Source organism: Lepisosteus oculatus, unplaced genomic scaffold, assembly GCF_040954835.1.
Source record: "Lepisosteus oculatus isolate fLepOcu1 unplaced genomic scaffold, fLepOcu1.hap2 HAP2_SCAFFOLD_70, whole genome shotgun sequence".
Classification (NCBI taxonomy): Eukaryota; Metazoa; Chordata; class Actinopteri; order Semionotiformes; family Lepisosteidae; genus Lepisosteus; species Lepisosteus oculatus.
The window spans coordinates 45161-67942 of record NW_027168257.1 but is presented as its reverse complement, the minus strand read 5'-3'; the positions used below and the strand labels follow the sequence as shown (position 1 = coordinate 67942).

The following is a 22782-nucleotide window of genomic DNA, read 5'->3' as shown; positions in this document are numbered from 1 at the left end:
CGACTGTTCAACCTGAGCCTGCGCTTGGAGAGAGTCCCGGTGCTCTGGAAGACATCATGCCTGGTCCCGGTACCAAAGAAAGGGCGCCCCTCTGTCCTCAACGACTACAGACCAGTTGCACTGACTTCTCACATCATGAAGACACTGGAGAGACTGGTCTTATCCCACCTGAGACCCATGGTCAGCTCATCACTGGACACCCTACAGTTTGCCTACCAGCCCAGTGTTGGTGTGGAGGATGCGATCATCTACATGCTGCAAAGGGCCTACTCACACCTGGACAGGGCTGGCAACACTGTAAGGATCATGTTTTTCGACTTCTCCAGTGCCTTCAATACCATCCAGCCCTTACTTCTAAGGAGGAAGCTGGAGGAGATGCAAGTCGATGCCTCCATGACCTCGTGGATCACTGACTACCTGACGGGCAGACCACAGTCTGTGAGACTTCAGAACTGCGTGTCTGAACTGGTAGTGAGTAACACAGGGGCACCTCAAGGGACAGTTCTTTCTCCATTCCTCTTCACCCTCTATACTTCGGACTTTAAGTACAACTCAAAGTCATGCCACCTGCAAAAGTTCTCAGATGACTCTGCGATTGTGGGGTGTATCAAGGGTGAGCAGGAGGAGGAGTACAGAGGACTGGTCAGCAGCTTTGTGGAGTGGTGTGGGGTGAACCACTTGGAACTGAATGTTACAAAGACAAAGGAACTGGTGGTAGATTTCAGGAGGAAAAAGGTCAAACCTACTCCTGTCTACATCCATGGGAGTGGCGTGGAGATGGTGGACTCGTACAAGTACCTGGGAGTGCACATCGACGATAGACTGGAATGGTCTAAGAACATCGAGGCCATCTATAAGAACGGACAGAGCCGACTTTACTTCTTGAGGAGGCTCAGGTCCTTCAATGTGTGTAGTAAGATGCTACACATGTTTTATCAGTCGGTGGTAGCGAGTGCCATTTTCTACGCAGTGGTGTGCTGGGGCTCTGGGATTAGAGCAGTAGATTCCAAAAGGCTGAACAAGCTCATCAGGAGAGCGAGCTCTGTCATTGGGTCTGACCTGGACCCCTTGGAGGTAGTGGCTGAGAGGAGAATGATGTCCAAACTGGAGGCCATCATGGACAACTTCTCCCATCCCCTCTATGACAGGCTTGCAGGAATGAAGAGCATGTTCAGCAATAGACTGATTCACCCACGGTGCGACAGGGAGCGCTACAGGAGGTCATTCTTGCCGTCTGCCATAAGACTGTACAACGCATCCACCTTGCGTCTTGGCAGAGGCAACAGCGACAGTGACCTGTTTCTGGACTAAACGCATATACACATATACTGCTACATCTGTTCTCTTTCTTTTTCTTTTTCTTTTTCCCGTTTACAACCACTTTTGTGCAATATATGCCAGGGACCTGTGCAATACATTTATATTTATATTTATATCTATGGTTACATCTATATTTATATTCATACGTGTGATACGATTTTCTGTGTACTGTTCTGTTCTAGTTTCCTCTTGTGTGTCCGGACTGTGAGTAACTCTTGTATTGTATTGTATGTATTGTACTATTAGTATATAATTCGTTACACTGTGGCTGTGTTGTGTGTGTTAAGCTGCTGTTGCACTGCAATTTCCCTCACGGGATCAATAAAGTATCTATCTATCTATCTATGAAGAGGTCACCCAAAAGCTCAAAACGTACAGCATTCTTGCGGGATCCAAAGGTTGCCATCTCAAACTGCAAAACAAACACTGCTTCCACAAAACAAGAAAACAATCCAACTACTCCAACTACAGGCTGATCAAGGTATCTCCCCTGCCAGGTAAGCCGAGAGCCACAGGCGATGAGCCCGGAGCTGAACGGGCCCCACTGGCTCGTTTGTAAGGCCAGGTGCATTACCAACCACGACCGGCAGGGCAGAGGCCTTGAAGGCGGCCTGGGCTCCTGCAGCTGTCCAGCCACGCACTCTGGTTTCTCTTCATCTCGTACAAATCTTTTGCCTTTTACTAAAGATTTCCATGGAGAGGAGCATGAATGAGTTCCATACAATTTTTGTGCTTCCCTGCCTTCGGGTGGGGCGCAGCTGGGCTGGTCAAAGAGAGAAAACAAAACCGCTCACAATCGCTCTTATTACGGCGACTGTGGCCGTCTGCTCTGCGAGTCCTCGGTCTCCGCCTGTCTGATTGGCGCTCTTTTCTTTGGGAGGCGGGAAGTGTCCGGCCGCAAATATGAAGCGTTACAGCAACGACATGCCATGAGACGATTGACAACGATTTCCATAGGATCCCCGCGGTTGCCTGGCAACCGTCAGCTTTGCGCAGTGGCAGTATCGTAGCCTGTGAGGTTTAGCCGAGGCGCGATTATTGCTAGTTGAAAACTTTTCCCAATACCCCGCTTCCGCCGGTTTGCAATACAATCGGCGAAAGCAATTTTTGACAGTCTCGTCAGAGACTGAGCAAGGTGTTTAAAGACAGATTTTGTCATGGTAACATCATGGTAGAAAGAAACAAGCTTGTTACGTCTCAACAGAAACGCTCTTTAGCTCTTTCAGCGTTATGCAGAGAACAGCGTCTGTCGAGATCACTTTTGAGTCAGCGCGAAACGCCGTGTGCTGTCAGTTTGATTTCATATTGCTCATAGCGGCGCCCGGCCTTTGTCTGTCAAACGTTAGGTTGCGCTTCTTCATGCTGCATCGTCGGCATGAGTGGAGCTTTTTAAACGTCTGTACTTACTGCGCCCCATAAGAAATTGTTTGTCCCCGTTCAAAAGAGATTGTGCGATGTCCTGCAGCGTTCGCAAAGCAAACCTTTGACAGTTTGAAAAGAGGAATTTATTCTGCTTCCTGTGCGTGCAGTAGTTACAAAGTTGAACGTCTTTACACGATCTGCTGCAGTTTTCAGTGGGCGGGCTTTGTCAGATGGCTTGGAAAAACGCACTGTGTTTCGGCTCGGGAAACATCATGAGCAGTGTCCTGCATGTTTTCTGTGTATAGCTGTCTTTTAACGCATACAGAATTCATTCGAAATCATTGATTTCTCCAATTAACAAAGGTCCCTTTTTGAACCTGCCAGAAGCATTCTTTCAATGTAACAGATTTACTCCGAGGAAAGGCAGCATGACATTGAGAGTAGCTCAAGCTTTCAGCACCCGTATCGGACTGCGTGTATGCAGACACCGCTCAGAATCCCCTGTAAGATTCTCCCTCAGTTCCGTTGTGCAGTGCTTTACCTCTTTCAAAAGGCTTCACTTTCCTAGTCACATTCCAATGCTCATCGAACCCGGGCTGTTTCCTCCAGCGGTATAGTATTGCAGTGAGACAGCACGATGCCTGCAAGACTATGTCACGCTAAACGCCACAGATTGTGTTTGTCCCTTCGTGTCAGTCGTCCTGCAGCCACGGGAAGTGGGACACAAACATGCTGCAATGCTTTCAGGACGTTAGGATTTGTTTGTGCAACATCCGAGAAGAGTACTTGTGGCTTGAATGTGAACTGTACGTGCCCACCCCCTTTCCTCTGTAGTGCATGAGTTCCTCCCGGCATGCCCTTCGTCATTGTTCTGTCATCTTGTATTTAAAGGGTTGTATTTCTGCTGCTGAAAATAAGCAACGGTTTTCTCACAACGCCCTTTGTTCCCGACGGAGCCCTTGTCTGTCATGACATTCTTCAAAACCTCAAGCTAGAAGAAGACGACAAATATGAAGCGTTACAGCAACGACATGCCATGAGACGATTGATGACGATTTCCATAGGATCCCCGCGGTTGCCTGGCAACCGTCAGCTTTGCGCATTGGCAGTATCGTAGCCTGTGAGGTTTAGCCGAGGCGCGATTATTGCTAGTTGAAAACTTTTCCCAATACCCCGCTTCCGCCGGTTTGCAATACAATCGGCGAAAGCAATTTTTGACAGTCTCGTCAGAGCGTGACATAGTCTTGCAGGCATCGTGCTGTCTAACTGCAATACTATACCGCTGGAGGAAACAGCCCGGGTTCAATGAGCCTTGTAATGTGACTAGGAAAGTGAAGCCTTTTGAAAGAGGTAATGTCGACGCTTTTTTAACAGAGCACCAAAAAAGCGTCTTTTTTGAAGGCCTGGGTACTGAGCATTGGTGGTTCAGTGGTAGAATTCTCGCTTACCATGTGGGAGGCTCTGGTTCGATTCCCAGCCAAAGCAGTAGCTTTTGCAGCGAGCGGCTCCATCACTTGCATCCCCTTGCAACTCGCAACTGAAAACCCACTGAAGCAAAGCATTTGTTAGCCAGGTCAGTACCCGGATGAGGGTGAGCTACAGGGAAAAACAAAGTTTCCAGCTGGAAGCGGTGTTAATGGTGCCGGTGGGGGGGCGCTCACCCTGCATCACGCTTTCATGTATGCTATTGCAGACACCAACGTTGCCTAGATAGAAAACCGAAATAGCCGTGGGTTTGCTTGCTGGTCTGAAGGATCTCTCTTCGAATATCTATCATTTGTCAATGGAAGTAAAAAGCGCTGCAATCTCATACGTTCACAATCAAACTCGCAGCTGTTGTTCGACTTTATTTCTTGACTAATTACAACTGAGTGTCGCATGAGCAGTTACATAAACTTGTCTGGTATATTTGAACACAAATGCCGTTCTTCAATTAAAACTAACAGTACATTGTCAGGGACATTCAGTTCTATACAAACAAGAGACAGACAAGAGAATATTTCTACCGTTCATGTGGACTACGTGTTGACTTACTGATCGGAATAATTGAAAAGTTCGGGCTCATAGTCGATGCAGTGCGTGCTAATTAGAACAGCAACGCTGAGCTCTCAACACCGTACTGAGCCCAGGTGTTTTTCTAAAGCTGTCAGGTGCAGTTCATTTACATGAAGGAAATCTCTTACTGGGTTCGATTACAATGCAGTAAGTAGCACAGACTACTTAGGGAGTAGCCCGATGCGTTTAAAAACGACCCGAGCCAGGCAGGAGTCGAACCTGCAATCTCCTGAGCCGTAGTCAGACGCGTTATCCATTGCGCCACTGGCCCTGGTGTGACACTGCAGGACTGTAACCCAGTGAGATCAGCACTGCAACTAGTAAAATATTACCCCCGGTCCATTCTTTTCCAAAAGTGAGAAACCCCTGTTTTCTACATTTTGTCTGTTTTAAAACCATATCTCTTTAAACCAAACCAAGAGTTTGTCTTTTGCACTGATATTCTGATTCATTTCGATTTCAAAGAAAAAAAAACATTATCTTCCAAAGCATCATAAAATTGTCCATTCTTCCAGACTCTACTTCTCTCTTGTAGTAGTACAGCAGACCTTTCCAGGTGAGCAGATCACAGAGTCCGAAATATGCTTCCTCCATCAAGCAAAGTACCTGAACATGACTCTGTCTTCATAAAAGCGCCCCTGTAATAAAGAAATTAAATCCGAAATCAAGAGGGCAGTTGCCTACTGAAGTTCAAGAAGTCATCAATTTTAACCTAGCAACACATTAAGGGCTGCATCTATACAAGTACGATTCTAGAAATGCTCACCAGATTACGTTTTAAGAAGGAACTGCGCCTCAGGTTCCGCCGAGATCTTAACTTGGATGGCAGGATTCAGAGTCCGGAGTGCGGACTGATGGCGCACGGAGGGTCCACATACTGTGGATCCCTCAGTTTTCTTCCGCGTGTTTAAACCGCCAGCGTGTGACTCCCCTGTCCCCGTGACCTCATTGCTCTGCTCTCGCCTCTGTGCAGCTGAGCCTGACTCATGGTAAAGTGGAAAAAAATATGCCCTCAACGTGAGATTTACTCTGGATCGAGGATAGATGTCACCTTTTTATCGTTGAACAGGATGTATGTGATGTGGCGACTAGGTTCAATTTTGTATCCTTTTAAAAGATTAAGGACTGCGGTGAGCGTGATTTACCACCGTTTCAGCTAAGAACCCGACGTGAGCACCGTTTAAGCTGCATAGACTCGGTCGTTTAACTCTTCTCCATTAGCAGGGTTAAGGTTAAAGAAAAAAAACATTGCTGACTTCTTTTTTTTTGCCAGCCGCTAGCGCTGATTAGCAATGTTTGTATTTCATGTTTTGCAAGTTCCATCCATTTTAAGAAAAACAAGTCGCGTTAAAGACAGGAAATGAATACTTGCATCTAATTAAGTCTAGCCATAGGCGGTTGTCTGTAAGGACCAGTTCTGTTCGAGAAGACAGAACAAAGAAGGCACCACTGGGATTCGGACCCAGGATCTCCTGTTTAAGAGACAAGCGCTTTAACCAACTAAGCCACGGTGCCCCGGGAGTCTTGTCCTTTTGCAGCCACTTGGACACACCACTCAGACACATCTGCATTCGGTGTGTGCTCCGCCTGCTCGCTGAGCAAGTTGCCACCTTTACATACAATAGCAACATCGACACCAAGAGAAAGGATGACAAATGGCTTTTATCTGGAACTTTTCATGTCCAAGGAGCTCAATGTGCTTTCTGTGTACAACAGGGCCACTGAACTCCACACTGGCCACTGAACCACAGCAGTGGCTTGCTGGCTTGACATCTCCCAAGGAAAATGTTGAAATCGCATGTGGAACAGGAAAAGGACCCTCGAGTACGAGGGAAAAAAAAGAAAAAGATCATCTGGAGCGCGCCAACCCATGTCTGGACAGCTCAGTTTTGTCGACGAGGTGGCTGAGTGGTTAAGGCGATGGACTGCTAATCCATTGTGCTCTGCACGCATGGGTTTGAGTCCCATCTTCGTTGCTCTCTACGTGTGCCCGTTCGACGTTGGCCCTCCCTTTGTTTGCTCCAGTACTAGAGCCTTACATTTTCTAGCGGTGGCTGAACATGGTATAGTAAGCTAACGTCGGTATCGAGCAGTGGCAGTAACAGTATTTACGTGCCGCTGCTGCCAAGTGGCTCTGGGTTGAGACCGCGTTTTCACTTACTTGCAGCACAAACGGAGAAAGCGATTTTTGACAGTCTCTCGAGAGACTGCGCTAGGTGTTTAGGGATAGACTTTGTCAGTTCCCCCTGGGATGATGGCCTCTCAAATAGTTTGTGATTCCTCTAGACGTTTATACAGTAGAAGCCTGCTTCGTGGCTTAAATCCAAGCTAAGGAAACGAGTTAGAGGTCTGATGCAGAACTGCGAATTCAATGAAGGGGAACACTACAGTACATTGCGCTGTATGTTGAGGAAAGCTGCCCCCTTCTGTTCCTTGTCGACCGAACAGAGGACTGTAAAGGATACCGCCAAGAAACTTTAGGATGTTGGTTGGAATCCAGCTCCAAAGAAGCCCCTTTGGGTGTTATGTCATCAAAAAGTAAGAACAGAGAATCTCCCTTTGATCAAAAGCGCAACAGAACTGTTTTCCGTGGAGCAGGTTTCAGATCCGTAGACCTGTTTTATTTGTAGGGCAGGGCGCATTCCCTGCACTGCACTTTCAAAAGCATTTACATTCGTGTTAGACGCAAGAATTGCCTTTGATTTGCGTGCTTACGAACGCCATGGAAAACGAAACAAAACAAAAGCCCTCAGCTCCTGCACTTGATTATAATGCTTTTTTTTTATTTTTATTAAACATGTAGAATTTACAAATACAAATACAACAAGAGGATCAGAGTCATGTACAAGAGAAAAAAAACGCAGCAGAAAAAAAAAACATTTAACTACCAGAGGTAATTAAGTAATTATGTGATCAAATTGTATATTTTACATGTATCATATTTTCCTTGCTTTAATATTTCTCAATTATAAACTTTAGTTTCAACATGCATGCGTTTCCTGTAAAAAAATAAAACTCAGCACAGTTTTTTACAAAACAAAAAAAACGTTTTTCTTTTAACAACATTTCGAGTACCTCTGGCATTCATGAAAAAGACATACACAAAAGCAAATAACTAACTCTAAGACTGTCTAAACTATTGAGTTTTTCAAAGAACCAGAACTATAACAGTCCTTAACACTTAACTACAGCATTCCAAACTAACACTAAAGAAACACTAGTATATACTGGTATAACAAATAAAACCAAACATAATCATTAACTGAGCAGTCACTGAGAGCAAATCTCCTTCCCGTCCACAAAGGCCCTCGCTCCCACAAAGTAGGCTCTCCTCCCCTCTCTTCTGGCAGCTTCAACCTGGGGCCACAGCTGGTTCCTGGTGCTCCTGCCCGCGGCAGACAGTTCCTCTGCAAACCTCAGTTTGTTCCCATTCAAATACTCATTCCCCCTCGCCGCTCGCCACAGCATGTCCCTCGCCGTCCTCTTGGTGAACTGTATTATAATCGATCTGGGGCGCACTTGCCCAGACATGTTCGCTCTCCCGAGCCTGTGAACAAAGTCAATGGCCGATATTACGTCCTCCTGGTCCGGCAGGGTCCTTTTACAGATACCCTTCACTGTTGCAACAAGGTCCTTATCACGTTCCTCTTTAACTCCAAATAATTTTAAATTCCATCGTCGACAGTATCTATCTACATCGTTCACTTTCAATTCAAGTTCTTTAATATGCTTTTCTTGTTCGGTATTTACTTGTTTAAGAACTTTTACTTCACTCTTTAAGTCTTCAACCTCTTTAAACACACAGTCCATGGACTTTTTAAGACTTTCGATTGCGACTGTATTAAATCGAATCATTTCCTTCAGCTCACCCATCATGTTAAAGATGTTGGTTTGGAGCTCCTCCAGCGTCAGGTCACCCCTTCCTCTCTTGGCCGCCGGGGTTTTCACAGGGGTGCTGGGCAGGGACTCCGGCTCTACCGTACGAGCGCATCTCCAGCACTCTTTCCACGTCCCCTCCAGCTGCTTCACTTTTCCCTGTAGTTCCATCGATTTTCTTGTAGTGCTATACATATACGATTGAGGTATCTTAGATTTCTCCTTCGAGGACCCAGCACTCTCTTTTCTTTTCCCAGTGTTACTCATATCGAAATTCTTAAACCTAAAAAAAATCTTTTTTTTTTCTTTCAATTATAACTGAAGTTTAAACAAGTAGTGTTAAGTCTTTATTTTTCTGTAGTCAAAAAAAGCAAAAATTAACATTCAGGTCATGAAAAACTCAAAAAAACTCCTCAACCACTAAACTTTACCTCCCACCTGAGCGCCATCTTGAACGCCCCTACCACCAGAGAATGCTCACGATTTCGGAAGCTGTCTCCGGGACGTGCTGATTCCACACATCCTGAATAAATCATGATATAGTTAGTTGCTGTAGCTAGACGTTTAAATGAGTTTCATGGCCAGATGGACTGTTTCCTCCAGCGGTATAGTATTGCAGTGAGACAGCACGATGCCTGCAAGACTATGTCACGCTAAACGCCACAGATTGTGTTTGTCCGTTCGTGTCAGTCGTCCTGCAGCCACGGGAAGTGGGACACAAACATGCTGCAATGCTTTCAAGACGTTAGGATTTGTTTGTGCAACATCCGAGAAGAGTACTTGTGGCTTGAATGTGAACTGTACGTGCCCGCCCCCTTTCCTCTGTAGTGCATGAGTTCCTCCCGGCATGCCCTTCGTCATTGTTCTGTCATCTTGTATTTAAAGGGTTGTATTTCTGCTGCTGAAAATAAGCAACGGTTTTCTCACAACGCCCTTTGTTCCCGACGGAGCCCTTGTCTGTCATGAAATTCTTCAAAACCTCAAGCTAGATGAAGAAGAGGACAAATATGAAGCGTTACAGCAACGACATGCCATGAGACGATCGATAACGATTTCCATAGGATCCCCGCGGTTGCCTGGCAACCATCAGCTTTGCGCAGTGGCAGTATCGTAGCCTGTGAGGTTTAGCCGAGGCGCGATTATTGCTAGTTGAAAACTTTTCCCAATACCCCGCTTCCGCCGGTTTGCAATACAATCGGCGAAAGCAATTTTTGACAGTCTCGTCAGAGACTGAGCAAGGTGTTTAAAGACAGATTTTGTCATGGTGACATCATGGTAAAAAGAAACGAGCTTGTTACGTCTCAACAGAAACGCTCTTTAGCTCTTTCAGCGTTATGCAGAGAACAGCGTCTGTCGAGATCACTTTTGAGTAAGCGCGAAACGCTGTGTGCTGTCAGTTTGATTTCATATTGCTCGTAGCGGCGCCCGGCCTTTGTCTGTCAAACGTTAGGTTGCGCTTCTTCATGCTGCATCGTCGGCATGAGTGGAGCTTTTTAATCTTCTGTACTTACTGCGCCCCATAAGAAATCGTTTGTCCCCGTTCAAAAGAGATTGTGCGATGTCCTGCAGCGTTCGCAAAGCAAACCTTTGACAGTTTGAAAAGAGGAATTTATTCTGCTTCCTGTGCGTGCAGTAATTACAAAGTTGAACGTCTTTACACGATCTGCTGCAGTTTTCAGTGGGCGGGCTTTGTCAAATGGCTTGGAAAAACGCACTGTGTTTCGGCTCGGGAAACATCATGAGCAGTGTCAGCACAGAGAGGACCATTGTCGTGAGGCTGGTTAGCTCAGTTGGTTAGAGTGTGGTGCTAATAACGCCAAGGTCGTGGGTTCGAGCCCCGTACGGGCCAGGTCCTTTTCTCCCCTCTTACCAAAGCTGTTAGGTTCCTTTCCGTGGTGAGATGGGTTGTCATGCAACGCTGCCACATAGTGCCGACAGACAAGAGTGTTGCGGGAGAAGAGAAAAGTGTTTGATGATTTAAGAGTGTCTTAGGTGGAGCCAAAATCAAGTGTCACAAATGCAAGTGGGAGGATTTCCAATGTTTAATATGGTAAAAATAAGCAGAAGTTATCTGCCGGTCCGGCACAGTCTGCTATGCTTTTGTCATATACTGTAAAGTGGTGTGGAACTGGGTGTCGAACTGGAGCCTCACCATTTGCATATGTGAGGCTCCAGTTATACATCGAGTGTCACGTTAAATGACAAAAATCAAGAGAGTTAAAGCAGCTGGAGAGGTTTTCTTACAACTTTTGAGCTGACACAGTTTTGGAAAATGTTTCCTTCACGCTGCACTGTACAACATAGGCAGCCAAGAGTCTCCAAAACAAAACAGAATTGACAGATAGGAGAAAATTCCCACTCGTCCTGAAGTTCCCAAAATCAAGCACTGAGCATAAACAAAGTGTCTAAGTAGCGTGGGAATGCTAACCCTAACCCTAGCTGGAGTTTGAGCAATCCAGCACTGAGCGTAAAAAGATGAGTCAAAGTAATGTCTAATCTGATTATTTTCCTTAGAGCTGGTTCAGAGTTTGCTCAAGAATTTCCCTTTCACAGATGCGCAAAGAAGAATGTTGGGGGTGCACGCTTCAAGGTGCCTTACAGCTGTAGGGAGTGATTCGAGACGATTCGTGGCGTGTGCTCGTTCCCATATACCGTACACCGGGGGTGCAGTGCTAGGATGACGTACAATACCGCTTGGGCACGTAATGGCGTTATTTGCAAGTGCGGGACGTGAGGGTTTTTGTTTGTTCGTTGTTTTGCTCTGCTTTGCTTTGTTTTGCTTTCCATCGCGTTGGTAAGAGCGTAAATAAAAAGGCGATTCCTGCGTCTACCACTAATGTAAGAGCTATTTCAAGTGCGGCGTGTTGCGGCTTTTCAAATGCTCAACAGGATGACTTCGCATGCACGCGTGCTTTCATGAAGTCGTGTGTGCAACCATGTCTGCTTACGTGCAAACGGGCGTGGTTTCATGTATGCAAAAAACTTTCCTGGGCTCTTCTGAAGCACATAAAATTATTTGGAGATATAAATTAGGCTCTAGAATTGATAACTTTTTTTTCATTTTTGGCATTTTTCATCATTTTTCAGAAAGTGGTTGCAAGCCCGATATCATGCGAAGAAACTTCAGGATTCGGGGATCAGTCAATGGATTTTAAAACACATCCTAAATACAGTGTTCCTGCACCTTTGACCTCATCCAGAATGTATCGTTTTTTGAAAGGGATTGCTGTCAGAATGCACAACTGAATCCCAAACAGAATCTCTAGTCAAATATGATCATTTGTGAAACAGGCAAATGAGTCTCTCAGGTGCCCATTGCTCATTTTCAGACACATTTATGCAATACTTTCACCATGCGTTGAGCAATAGGGATTAAAGATACCAGAGGTAAGGTTTAAAAGTGATTCTGAGGTGGAATAGATCAGCGATACAGCTAGGCATCTGAAATGCGGGGTTTGAGAGCCCTTCAGGGAACACCGTACCCTAAAGGTACCAGAAGTCCACTAGTATAAGCATTAAGTCACTGTCACCCCTGTTACAATGTGATTGCTACATATCTTCATTTCTTTGGTTTTTAAGGAGTAAGAGTGCAGGGGGTCTAAATCTGCGATCCAGTGTGTTGAAGTATTTCACAACACTACCTGTAGCCCGTCTGGAAATAAATCCTCATTCTGATTATTGACCTGGGCATGTACCAAAAAATCAGTGAGCATATATATATATATCACTGTGTTGAAGCTAAAGACCTGTATGTAATAATATGATGCTAAAATGTTATTTTCACATATATTAATGTAATAAATGATTGCTTATGCTTTATAAACAAATCTTATTAAAATAAAAGCTTAAGTTTTGTATTTATCTTGTACCATAGAACATGATTTTCTTTGTATTTCATGCCCACAAAGTGTCAAAATGACGCACTACATGATATAAGGAAGATTATCACATGCATATCGGTATTATCTTTCTCATTAATATGCATTCCTTTCATTACCTTTTAATTTTTAAAATGAACTCAAATTGTGTATAATGTTATAATTTAAGTAGAATAGGTTCTAATAATATAATGATAAAGTGTGTTGCACTACTTCACTACTTCACTGCTCTATGCCGTCTGGAAATAAATCCTCAGACTGCTTACTGCCCAGGGCATGTACCAATAAATTACAGGAGCACATCTATATATCACTGCGTTGAAGCAGGAGACACAATCACTGCAAACATCCTAAATACAGCGTTTCAGCACCTTTGACCTCATCCAGAACGTATCATTTCTTGAAAGGGATTGCTGTCCGAATGCACAGCTGAATCCCAAACAGAATCTCTAGTAAAATACGATCATTTGTGAAACAGGCAAATGACTGTCATTCCTCATTGTCAGACACGTATGCAATGCTTTCACCGTGCATTGAGCAATAGGGATTAAAGACGCCACAGGTAAGGTTAGAAGTCATTCTGACTATATTCTAAAATATTGGACTCATATTCTTATGATGGCAGACATGATGCTGCTTTTAAAACCGGGGTTAATGGACATTATATGACTGTCAATTCTGTTTTGTTTTGGAGACTCTTGGCTGCCTATGTGGTACAGTGCAGCGTGAAGGAAACATTTTCCAAAACTGTGTCAGCTCAAAAGTTGTAAGAAAACCTCTCCAGCTGCTTTAACTCTCTTCATTTTTGTCATTTAATGTAACACTACCAGTTCGACACCACTTTACAGTATATGACAAAAGCATGGCAGACTGTGCCGGACCGGTAGATAACTTCAGCTTATTTTTACCATATTAAACAATGGAAATCCAACCACTTGCATTTGTGACACTTTATTTCTGCTGCACCTAAGACACTCTTAAATCTTCAAACACATTTCTCTTCTCCCGCAACACTCTTGTCTGTCACTATGCTGTGGCATTGGGACCAACACAGACCTCAGGGTGAGCGTTAAGGGTGACGTCAGGGTGAGCGCACCATTAACACCGCTTCCAGCTGGAAGCTTTGTTTTTCCCTGTAGCTCACCCTCATCCGGGTACTGACCTGGCTCACACCTGCTTAGCTTCAGTAGGTTTTCAGTTGCGAGTTGCAAGTGATGGAGCCGCTCGCCGCAAAAGCCACTACATTGGCCAGGAATCGAACCCGAGCCTCCCGCGTGGTAGGCGAGAATTCTACCACTGAACCACCAATGCTCAGTGCCTGGGCCTTCAAAAAAGACGCTTTTTTGGTGCTCTGTGCAAAACGCGTCGACATCTGCTTCCAGCTGCAAAATGCCATTCGCGGACGCTGAAGAACTTATTTCCAAGGCAGCGGGTACAAGCGATTGGGCGTTTTAAAACCACCAGGAACAGCAAAGAGGCGCGCTTCTTTGCTTGCGCCGAAACACACCGACTGGAGGCGGATAACGTAGTCGGCAGGATTCGAACCTGCGCGGGGAGACCCCAATGGATTTCTAGTCCATCACCTTAACCACTCAGCCACGACTACAGCAAGCCCCACTGCCGCTGCGTTCTTGCTACAATCTTACCTGGAATGCGAGGCGCCGGCGGAAGCCTATTTCAAAGTCGTTCTCTGTTTCAAAAAAACATTTCCAAAATACAAGCCTTGCAGACAGACACGCCTCAGAGGACTTAAGGGTGGCTTCATGTCGGAATGATAAAGTCTCCCCGTCCGGACATGAAAATGCCACTTTGTTACACACAAAAAAAGAATCAACAACAGAGAAATGCCCACAAGCATTTGAAAAGCCGCACCACGTCGCACTTGAAATAGCTCTTACATTAGTGGTAGACGCAGGAATCGCCTTTTTATTTACGCTCTTACCAACGCGATGGAAAGCAAAACAAAGCAAAGCAGAGCAAAACAAAACGAACAAACGAAAACCTTGCGTATAACGCCGTTACGTGCCCAAGCGGTATTGTACATCATCCTAGCACTGCACCCCGGGGCGTACGGTATATGGGAACGAGCACACGCCACGAATCGTCTCGAATCACTCCCTACAGCTGTAAGGCGCCTTGAAGCGTGCACCCCCAACATTCTTCTTTGCGCATGTGTGAAAGGTAAACTCTTGAGCAGACTCTGAACCAGCTCTAAGGAAACTAATCCGATTAGACGTTACTTTGACTCATCTTTTTACGCTCAGTGCTGGATTGCTCAAACTCCAGCTAGGGTTAGGGTTAGCATTCCCACGCTACTTAGACACTTTGTTTACGCTCAGTGCTGGATTTTGGGAACTTCAGGATGAGTGGGAATTTTCTCCTATCTGTCAATTCTGTTTTGTTTTGGAGACTCTTGGCTGCCTATGTTGTACAGTGCAGCGTGAAGGAAACATTTTCCAAAACTGTGTCAGCTCAAAAGTTGTAAGAAAACCTCTCCAGCTGCTTTAACTCTCTTCATTTTTGTCATTTAATGTGACACTCGATGTATAACTGGAGCCTCACATATGCAAATGGTGAGGCTCCAGTTCGACACCCAGTTCGACACCACTTTACAGTATATGACAAAAGCATGGCAGACTGTGCCGGACCGGCAGATAACTTCCGCTTATTTTTACCATATTAAACATTGGAAATCCTCCCACTTGTATTTGTGACACTTGATTTTGGCTCCACCTAAGACACTCTTAAATCTTCAAACACTTTTCTCTTCTCCCGCAACACTCTTGTCTGTCGGCACTATGTGGCAGCGTTGCATGACAACCCCTCTCACCACGGAAAGGAACCTAACAGCTTTGGTAAGAGAGGAGAAAAGGACCTGGCCAGTACGGGGCTCGAACCCGTGACCTTGGCGTCATTAGCACCACGCTCGAACCAACTGAGCTAACCGGCCTCACAACAGCGCTCCTCTCTGTGCTGCAAAAAATCGAACTCAGGGAATTTCTTTTGTCCTCCTTTGAATAGAAAGCCGTGTAATTCAGTGTACGGGCTTTCTCGTGCAGTTTCATGGTTCTTGTAACCCAAATCCTACACTGGCCTGAAGTGCCCCCCCATTTCACAGCATTTTTCAGCTGATTTAAAATGTACCTAAAGGAGAAGCATTATTGAAGACCATCAATTACCAAGAGCTTTTGTCAAAGGTTTTGGTGGTCATTTTGAATGACCACAGAGCGCTGTGACCTCGGTTTTACATCTCATCCAAAAGACAGCGCCCTTTTACAACACAGCATCTCCGTCACTATACTGGGGCATTGGGACCCGCACAGACCTCAGGGCGAGCGCCCCACCGCCGGCACCATTAACACCGCTTCCAGCTGGAAGCTTTGTTTTTCCCTGTAGCTCACCCTCATCCGGGTACTGACCTGGCTCACACCTGCTTAGCTTCAGTGGGTTTTTTGAGTTGCGAGTTGCAAGGGGATGCAAGTGATGGAGCCGCTCGCTGCAAAAGCCACTGCATTGGCTGGGAATCGAACCCGACCCTCCCGCGTGGCAGGCGAGAATTCTACCACTGAACCACCAATGCTCAGTGCCTGGGCCTTCAAAAAAGACGCTTTTTTGGTGCTCTGTGCAAAACGCGTCGACATCTGCTTCCAGCTGCAAAATGCCATTCGCGGACGCTGAAGAACTTATTTCCAAGGCAGCGGGTACAAGCGATTGGGCGTTTTAAAACCACCAGGAACAGCAAAGAGGCGCGCTTCTTTGCTTGCGCCGAAACACACCGACTGGAGGCGGATAACGTAGTCGGCAGGATTCGAACCTGCGCGGGGAGACCCCAATGGATTTCTAGTCCATCGCCTTAACCACTCGGCCACGACTACAGCAAGCCCCACTGCCGCTGCGTTCTTGCTACAATCTTACCTGGAACGCGAGGCGCCGGCGGAAGCCTATTTCAAAGTCGTTCTCCGTTTCAAAAAAACATTTCCAAAATACAAGCCTTGCAGACAGACACGCCTCAGAGGACTTAAGGGTGGCTTCATGTCGGAATGATAAAGTCTCCCCGTCCGGACATGAAAATGCCACTTTGTTACACACAAAAAAAAGAATCAACAACAGAGAAATGCCCACAAGCATTTGAAAAGCCGCACCACGTCGCACTTGAAATAGCTCTTACATTAGTGGTAGACGCAGGAATCGCCTTTTTATTTACGCTCTTACCAACGCGATGGAAAGCAAAACAAAGCAAAGCAGAGCAAAACAAAACGAACAAACGAAAACCTTGCGTATAACGCCGTTACGTGCCCAAGCGGTATTGTACATCATCCTAGCACTGCACCCCGGGGCGTACGGTATATGGGAACGAGCACACGCCACGAATCGTCTCGAATCACTCCCTACAGCTGTAAGGCGCCTTGAAGCGTGCACCCCCAACATTCTTCTTTGCGCATCTGTGAAAGGTAAACTCTTGAGCAAACTCTGAACCAGCTCTAAGGAAACTAATCCGATTAGACGTTTCTTTGACTCATCCTTTAACAGTTTTCAGTCTCTGTCTTTAAACACCTTGCTCAGTCACATTCAAGCCACAAGTACTCTTCTCGGATGTTGCACAAACAAATCCTAACGTCTTGAAAGCATTGCAGCATGTTTGTGTCCCACTTCCCGTGGCTGCAGGACGACTGACACGAACGGACAAACACAATCTGTGGTGTTTAGCGTGACATAGTCTTGCAGGCATCGTGCTGTCTTACTGCAATACTATACCACTTGAGGAAACAGTCCATCTGGCCATGAAACTCATTTGAACGTCTAGCTACAGCAACTAACAATAACATGATTTATTCAGGATGTGTGGAATCAGCACGTCCCGGAGACAGCTTCTGAAATCGTGAGCATTCTCTGGTGGTGTCCTGGAGGGCTCCGGCGGGTGTGTGTTGGTGGTATAGTGGTGAGCATAGCTACCTTCCAAGCAGTTGACCCAGGTTCGATCCCTGGCCAACGCAGTGGCGAGTGTTTTCAGATGCTGTCACGAGCCTTGGATTGTGACTAGCAAAGCGAAGCCTTTTGAAAGAGCTAAAGCACTGCAAAACGGAATTGAAGGAGAATCTTACAGGGGATTCTGAGCGGTGTCTAAATAAATAAATTCACAGCGTCTGCGGATGGCATTTTGCAGCTGGAAGCAGATGTCGACGCTTTTTGCACAGAGCACCAAAAAAGCGTCTTTTTTGAAGGTACAGGCACTGAGCATTGGTGGTTCATTGTTAGAACTCTCGCCTGCCACGCAGGAGGCTTGGTTTTGATTCCTGGCCAATGCAGTGGCTTTTGCAGCGAACGGCTCCATCACTTGCATCCCAACTTTTGCAACTCGCAACTGAAAACCCACTGAAGCTAAGCAGGTGTGAGCCAGGTCAGTACCTGGATGAGGGTGAGCTATAGGGAAAAACAAAGCTTCCGAGAAGCTGTGTTGTAAAAGGGCGCTGTCTTTTGGATGAGATGTAAAACCGAGGTCATAGTGCTCTGTGGTCATTAAAAATGACCACCAAAACCTTTGACAAAAGCTCTTGGTAATTGATGGTCTTCAATAATGCTTCTCCTTTAGGTACATTTTAAATCAGCTGAAAAATGCTGTGAAATGGGGGGGCACTTCAGGCCAGTGTAGGATTTGGGTTACAAGAACCATGAAACTGCACGAGAAAGCCCGTACACTGAATTACACGGCTTTCTATTCAAAGGAGGACAAAAGAAATTCCCTGAGTTTGATTTTTTGCAGCACAGAGAGGAGCACTGTTGCGAGGCTGGTTAGCTCAGTTGGTTCGAGCGTGGTACTAATAATGCCAAGGTCGCGGGTTCGATCCCCGTACGGGCCAGGTCCTTTTCTCCTCTCTTACCAAAGCTGTTAGGTTCCTTTCCGTGGTGAAATGGGTTGTCATGCAATGCTGCCACACAGTGCCGACAGACAAGAGTGTTGCGGGAGAAGAGAAAAGTGTTTGAAGATTTAAGAGTGTCTTAGGTGGAGCCAAAATCAAGTGTCACAAATGCAAGTGGGAGGATTTCCAATGTTTAATATGGTAAAAATAAGCGGACGTTATCTGCCGGTCCGGCACAGTCTGCCATGCTTTTGTCATATACTGTAAAGTGGTGTCAAACTGGAGCCTCACCATTTGCATATGTGAGGCTCCTGTTATACATCGATTGTCACATTAAATGACAAAAATGAAGAGAGTTAAAGCAGCTGGAGAGGTTTTCTTACAACTTTTGAGCTGACACAGTTTTGGAAAATGTTTCATTCACGCTGCACTGTACAACATAGGCAGCCAAGAGTCTCCAAAACAAAACAGAATTGACAGATAGGAGAAAATTCCCACTCGTCCTGAAGTTCCAAAAATCCAGCACTGAGCGTAAACAAAGTGTCTAAATAGTGTGGGAATGTTAAACCTAACCCTAGCTGGAGTTTGAGCAATCCAGCACTGAGAGTAAAAAGATGAGTCAAAGTAACATCTAATCAGATTAGTTTCCTTAGAGCTGGTTCAGAGTTTGCTCAAGAGTTTACCTTTCACAGATGCGCAAAGAAGAATGTTGGGGGTGCACGCTTCAAGGCGCCTTACAGCTGTAGTGAGTGATTCGAGACGATTCGTGGCGTGTGCTCGTTCCCATATACCTTACGCCCCAGGGTACAGTGCTAGGATGACGTACAATACCGCTTGGGCACGTAACAGCGTTATATGCAAGTGCGGGACGTGAGGGTTTTCGTTTGTTCGTTTTGTTTTGCTCTGCTTTGCTTTGTTTTGCTTTCCATCGCGTTGGTAAGAGCGTAAATAAAACGGCGATTCCTGCGTCTACCACTAATGTAAGAGCTATTTCAAGTGCGGCGTGGTGCGGCTTTTCAAATGCTCAACAGGATGACTTCGCATGCACGTGTGCTTTCATGCAGTCGTGTGTGCAACCATGTCTGCTTATGTGCAAACGGGCGTGGTTTCATGTATGCAAAAAACTTTCCTGGGCTCTTCTGAAGCACATAAAATTATTTGGAGATATACATTTGTCTTGTTTTCCTCTTAGGCTCTAGAATTGATAACTTTTTTTTAGGATTCTAGCTTTCTCCCCTTGCAGGCATCGGGCACAGAGGACCTCATGGTTTTCCTAAAAATCTTTTTTTTTGTGTTCCTTGTTGTTCCAAACTTAATTTTAATCACTTTTAATTAGATATTTTATTAAAAATAGTGCAAAAAATGACTAATTTCACTAAAAATAATGTAATATAAAACTGATGTTTTTAACTTTATTGTAGTGTTTTAGAAACTACTATGTCTTCAAAAATTGTTATTTTTCATTCCTAGGAATGAAAGCAGTTGTTATATGATGTTTATTTTCAAATTTTGAAAAAATCAAAGGATTCTAGCTTTCTCCCCTTGCAGGCATCGGACACAGAGAACCTCATGGTTTTCCTAAAAATCATTCGTTATGTTCCCTGGTGTTCCAAACTTAGTTTTAATCAATTTTAATTTGTTATTATGTTAAAAACAGGGTAATAAGTTTCTAATTGGACTATAAATAATGTCATATTGTCTGCTATAAAACTGATGTTTTCAACTCCATTGTAGAGATTCTATAATCAACTAATAGAGAATTTAAATAAAAAAGGGCATAAGAAGACATTACCAACAACGACCACAAGATGGAGATATTGTCCAAAGAGGCAAGAAGGGCAAAGCCGCGATAAGGTAAAATCATTTTTTGAAAGAGATTGCTGTCAGAATGCACACCGTCTTACCACTGCAACATGGGGAATAGAGGGAAATGAACACACGCTACGAATCGTCTCAATCACTCCCTAGAGTCGTAAGGCACATTGAAGGGTGCACCCCCATCATTAATCGTTGGGCCTCTGTAAAAGGAAAGCTGTTGAGCAGTCTTTGAAACAGCTCGGATGAAACACTTGATTGCTTCCATGTGCATCTGGAGCCCACTTCTTATTTTCACTTCACGCCGCCCAAAGCATTTCTAAAACAGGAGATTCGCGTTTGGGAATGCGCCCTGCCCTACAAATAAAACAGGTCTACGGGTCTGAAACCTGCTCCACGGAAAACAGTTCTGTTGCGCTTTTGATCAAATGGAGATTCGCTGTTCTTACTTTTTGATGACATAACACCCAAAGGGGCTACTTTGGAGCTGGATTCCAACCAGCATCCTAAAGTTTCTTAGCGGTATCCTTTACAGTCCTCTGTTCGGTCGACAAGGAACAGTAGGGGGCAGCTTTCCTCACACATACAGTGCAATGTACTGTAGTGTTCCCCTTCATTGAATTCGCAGTTCTGCATCAGACCTCTAACTCGTTTCCTTAGCTTGGATTTAAGCCACGAAGCAGGCTTCTACTGTATAAACGTCTAGAGGAATCACAAACTATTTGAGAGGCCACCATCCCAGGGGGAACTGACAAAGTCTATCCCTAAACACCTAGCGCAGTCTCTCGAGAGACTGTCAAAAATCGCTTTCTCTGTTTGCGTTGCAAGTAAGTGAAAACGCGGTCTCAAACCAGAGCTACTTGGCAGCAGCGGCACGTAAATACCATTACTGTTACTGCTCGATACCGACGTTAGCCTACTATACCATGTTCAGCCACCGCTAGAAAATGCACAGCTCTAGAACCGGAGCAAACGACAGGATGGCCAATGCCAAACGGGCACACGTGTCAGACATGGAGAGCGACAAGGATGGGATTTGAACCCATGTGTGCAGAGCACAATGGATTAGCAGTCCATCGCCTTAACCACTCAGCCACCTCGTCGACAGAAGTGGGCTGTCCGGACATGGGTTGGCGCGCTCCAGATGATCTTTTTCTTTTTTTTCCCTCGTACTCGAGGGTCATTTTCCTGTTCCACATGCGATTTCAACATTTTCCTTGGGAGATGTCAAGCCAGCAAGCCACTGCTGTGGTTCAATGGCCAGTGTGGAGATCAGTGGCCCTGTTGTACACAGAAAGCACATCGAGCTCCTTGGACATGAAAAGTTCCAGATAAAAGCCATTTGTCACCCTTTCTCTTGGTGTTGATGTTGCTATTGTATGTAAAGGTGGCAACTTGCTCAGCGAGCAGGCGGAGCACACACCGAATGCAGATGTGTCTGAGTGGTGTGTCCAAGTGGCTGCAAAAGGACAGTGCTCCTGGGGCGCCGTGGCTTAGTTGCTTAAAGCGCCTGCCTAGTGAACAGGAGACCCTGGCTCTGAATCCCAGCGGTGCCTTTTTTGTTCTGTCTTCTCAAACAGAACTGGTCATTATGGACAACCGCCTACGGCTAGACTTAATTAAATGCAAGCATTCATTTCCTGTCTTGAACGACTTGTTTTTCTTAAAATGGATGCAACTTGCAAAACATGAAATACAAACCTTGCTAATCAGCGCTCGCGGCTGGCAAAAAAAAAAGAGGTCAGCAATGTTTTTTTCTTTAACCTTAACCCTGCTAATGGAGAAGAGTTAAACGACCGAGTCTATGCAGCTTAAACGGTCCGCACGTCGGGTTCTTAGCTGAAAGGGTGGTAAATCACACTCACCCCAATCCTTAATCTTTTAAAGAGGATACAAAATTGAACCTAGTCGCCACATCACATACATCCTGTTCAACGATAAATAGGTAACATCTGTAGTGTGCTCTCTGAAGGCACTAGTTCTGTAGGATTTGGGATTTACTGAGACAATTATTCATTATAGCAGTAAATCACAAAGTTGATTCTTTTGATGGCTTTAGAATCCAACCATGCGACATAACTCAAACAACGCACACACACAGGTACTAATACACGAGGATACATTTATTAATACATAGAATATGCATGTAAACCTAACAGATCTTATCGAGAGGGTTATCAGAATACAAAAGGTATATATTCAGTCAGTTACAAAGAGTTACATATATCAAGAGGACATACGTTCAGTATATCATTCATTTAGACCGTTTCGTAAATGAACTTGGTTATAACTTCTACACTAGATACTCAAAACAAGTACATAACTCTTAGGAATTAAATTGATATCAACTGGTTGGGATAACAATTGAATTCTCGAGCTGTCATGCAGTGAAGTTGAATACTCATCCAATCTCTGGGGATTCAGATCTCCTGCGGGCACAAAGCAGTTGCAGGCTTGTTGCTGTCTAATCCGCGCTCTCTGGCTCTATGCCAGGCTTTGCTGTTCAGCTTGCGACGGTGCTCTGGTGATGTTGACCTTGGGGTTGTAGACCACTTGGATGAGGCTCTCTCTTGGAATCTTGCAGACCTTTAGGCGCCAATGGATGACCATTGATCATG

At 45.2% G+C, this 22782-nt stretch overlaps 13 non-coding genes across 13 annotated transcripts; 7 read left to right on the top strand and 6 right to left on the bottom strand.

The window, feature by feature from the left end:
• The first annotated feature begins 1957 nt into the window (after nucleotides 1–1957).
• LOC138233723 (U5 spliceosomal RNA) lies at nucleotides 1958–2074 on the top strand. The gene has a single exon (XR_011187652.1). It is a non-coding gene; the product is annotated as a U5 spliceosomal RNA (small nuclear RNA).
• A 230-nt stretch (nucleotides 2075–2304) lies between these two features.
• LOC138233776 (U4 spliceosomal RNA) lies at nucleotides 2305–2446 on the top strand. Its single transcript, XR_011187698.1, has one exon. It is a non-coding gene; the product is annotated as a U4 spliceosomal RNA (small nuclear RNA).
• A 1327-nt stretch (nucleotides 2447–3773) lies between these two features.
• Nucleotides 3774–3915, top strand: LOC138233673 (U4 spliceosomal RNA). The gene has a single exon (XR_011187602.1). It is a non-coding gene; the product is annotated as a U4 spliceosomal RNA (small nuclear RNA).
• Nucleotides 3916–4935: 1020 nt separating this feature from the next.
• Nucleotides 4936–5008, bottom strand: trnar-acg (transfer RNA arginine (anticodon ACG)). The gene has a single exon. It is a non-coding gene; the product is annotated as a tRNA-Arg (tRNA).
• A 4693-nt stretch (nucleotides 5009–9701) lies between these two features.
• On the top strand, nucleotides 9702–9843 carry LOC138233775 (U4 spliceosomal RNA). The gene has a single exon (XR_011187697.1). It is a non-coding gene; the product is annotated as a U4 spliceosomal RNA (small nuclear RNA).
• Nucleotides 9844–10388: 545 nt separating this feature from the next.
• trnai-aau (transfer RNA isoleucine (anticodon AAU)) lies at nucleotides 10389–10462 on the top strand. Its single transcript has one exon. It is a non-coding gene; the product is annotated as a tRNA-Ile (tRNA).
• Nucleotides 10463–13731: 3269 nt separating this feature from the next.
• Nucleotides 13732–13802, bottom strand: trnag-acc (transfer RNA glycine (anticodon ACC)). The gene has a single exon. It is a non-coding gene; the product is annotated as a tRNA-Gly (tRNA).
• A 213-nt stretch (nucleotides 13803–14015) lies between these two features.
• Nucleotides 14016–14097, bottom strand: trnas-aga (transfer RNA serine (anticodon AGA)). Its single transcript has one exon. It is a non-coding gene; the product is annotated as a tRNA-Ser (tRNA).
• Nucleotides 14098–15367: 1270 nt separating this feature from the next.
• Nucleotides 15368–15441, bottom strand: trnai-aau (transfer RNA isoleucine (anticodon AAU)). The gene has a single exon. It is a non-coding gene; the product is annotated as a tRNA-Ile (tRNA).
• Nucleotides 15442–16284: 843 nt separating this feature from the next.
• trnas-aga (transfer RNA serine (anticodon AGA)) lies at nucleotides 16285–16366 on the bottom strand. The gene has a single exon. It is a non-coding gene; the product is annotated as a tRNA-Ser (tRNA).
• A 1047-nt stretch (nucleotides 16367–17413) lies between these two features.
• trnag-ucc (transfer RNA glycine (anticodon UCC)) lies at nucleotides 17414–17485 on the top strand. Its single transcript has one exon. It is a non-coding gene; the product is annotated as a tRNA-Gly (tRNA).
• A 790-nt stretch (nucleotides 17486–18275) lies between these two features.
• On the top strand, nucleotides 18276–18349 carry trnai-aau (transfer RNA isoleucine (anticodon AAU)). The gene has a single exon. It is a non-coding gene; the product is annotated as a tRNA-Ile (tRNA).
• A 2836-nt stretch (nucleotides 18350–21185) lies between these two features.
• trnas-gcu (transfer RNA serine (anticodon GCU)) lies at nucleotides 21186–21267 on the bottom strand. The gene has a single exon. It is a non-coding gene; the product is annotated as a tRNA-Ser (tRNA).
• Nucleotides 21268–22782: the final 1515 nt, after the last annotated feature.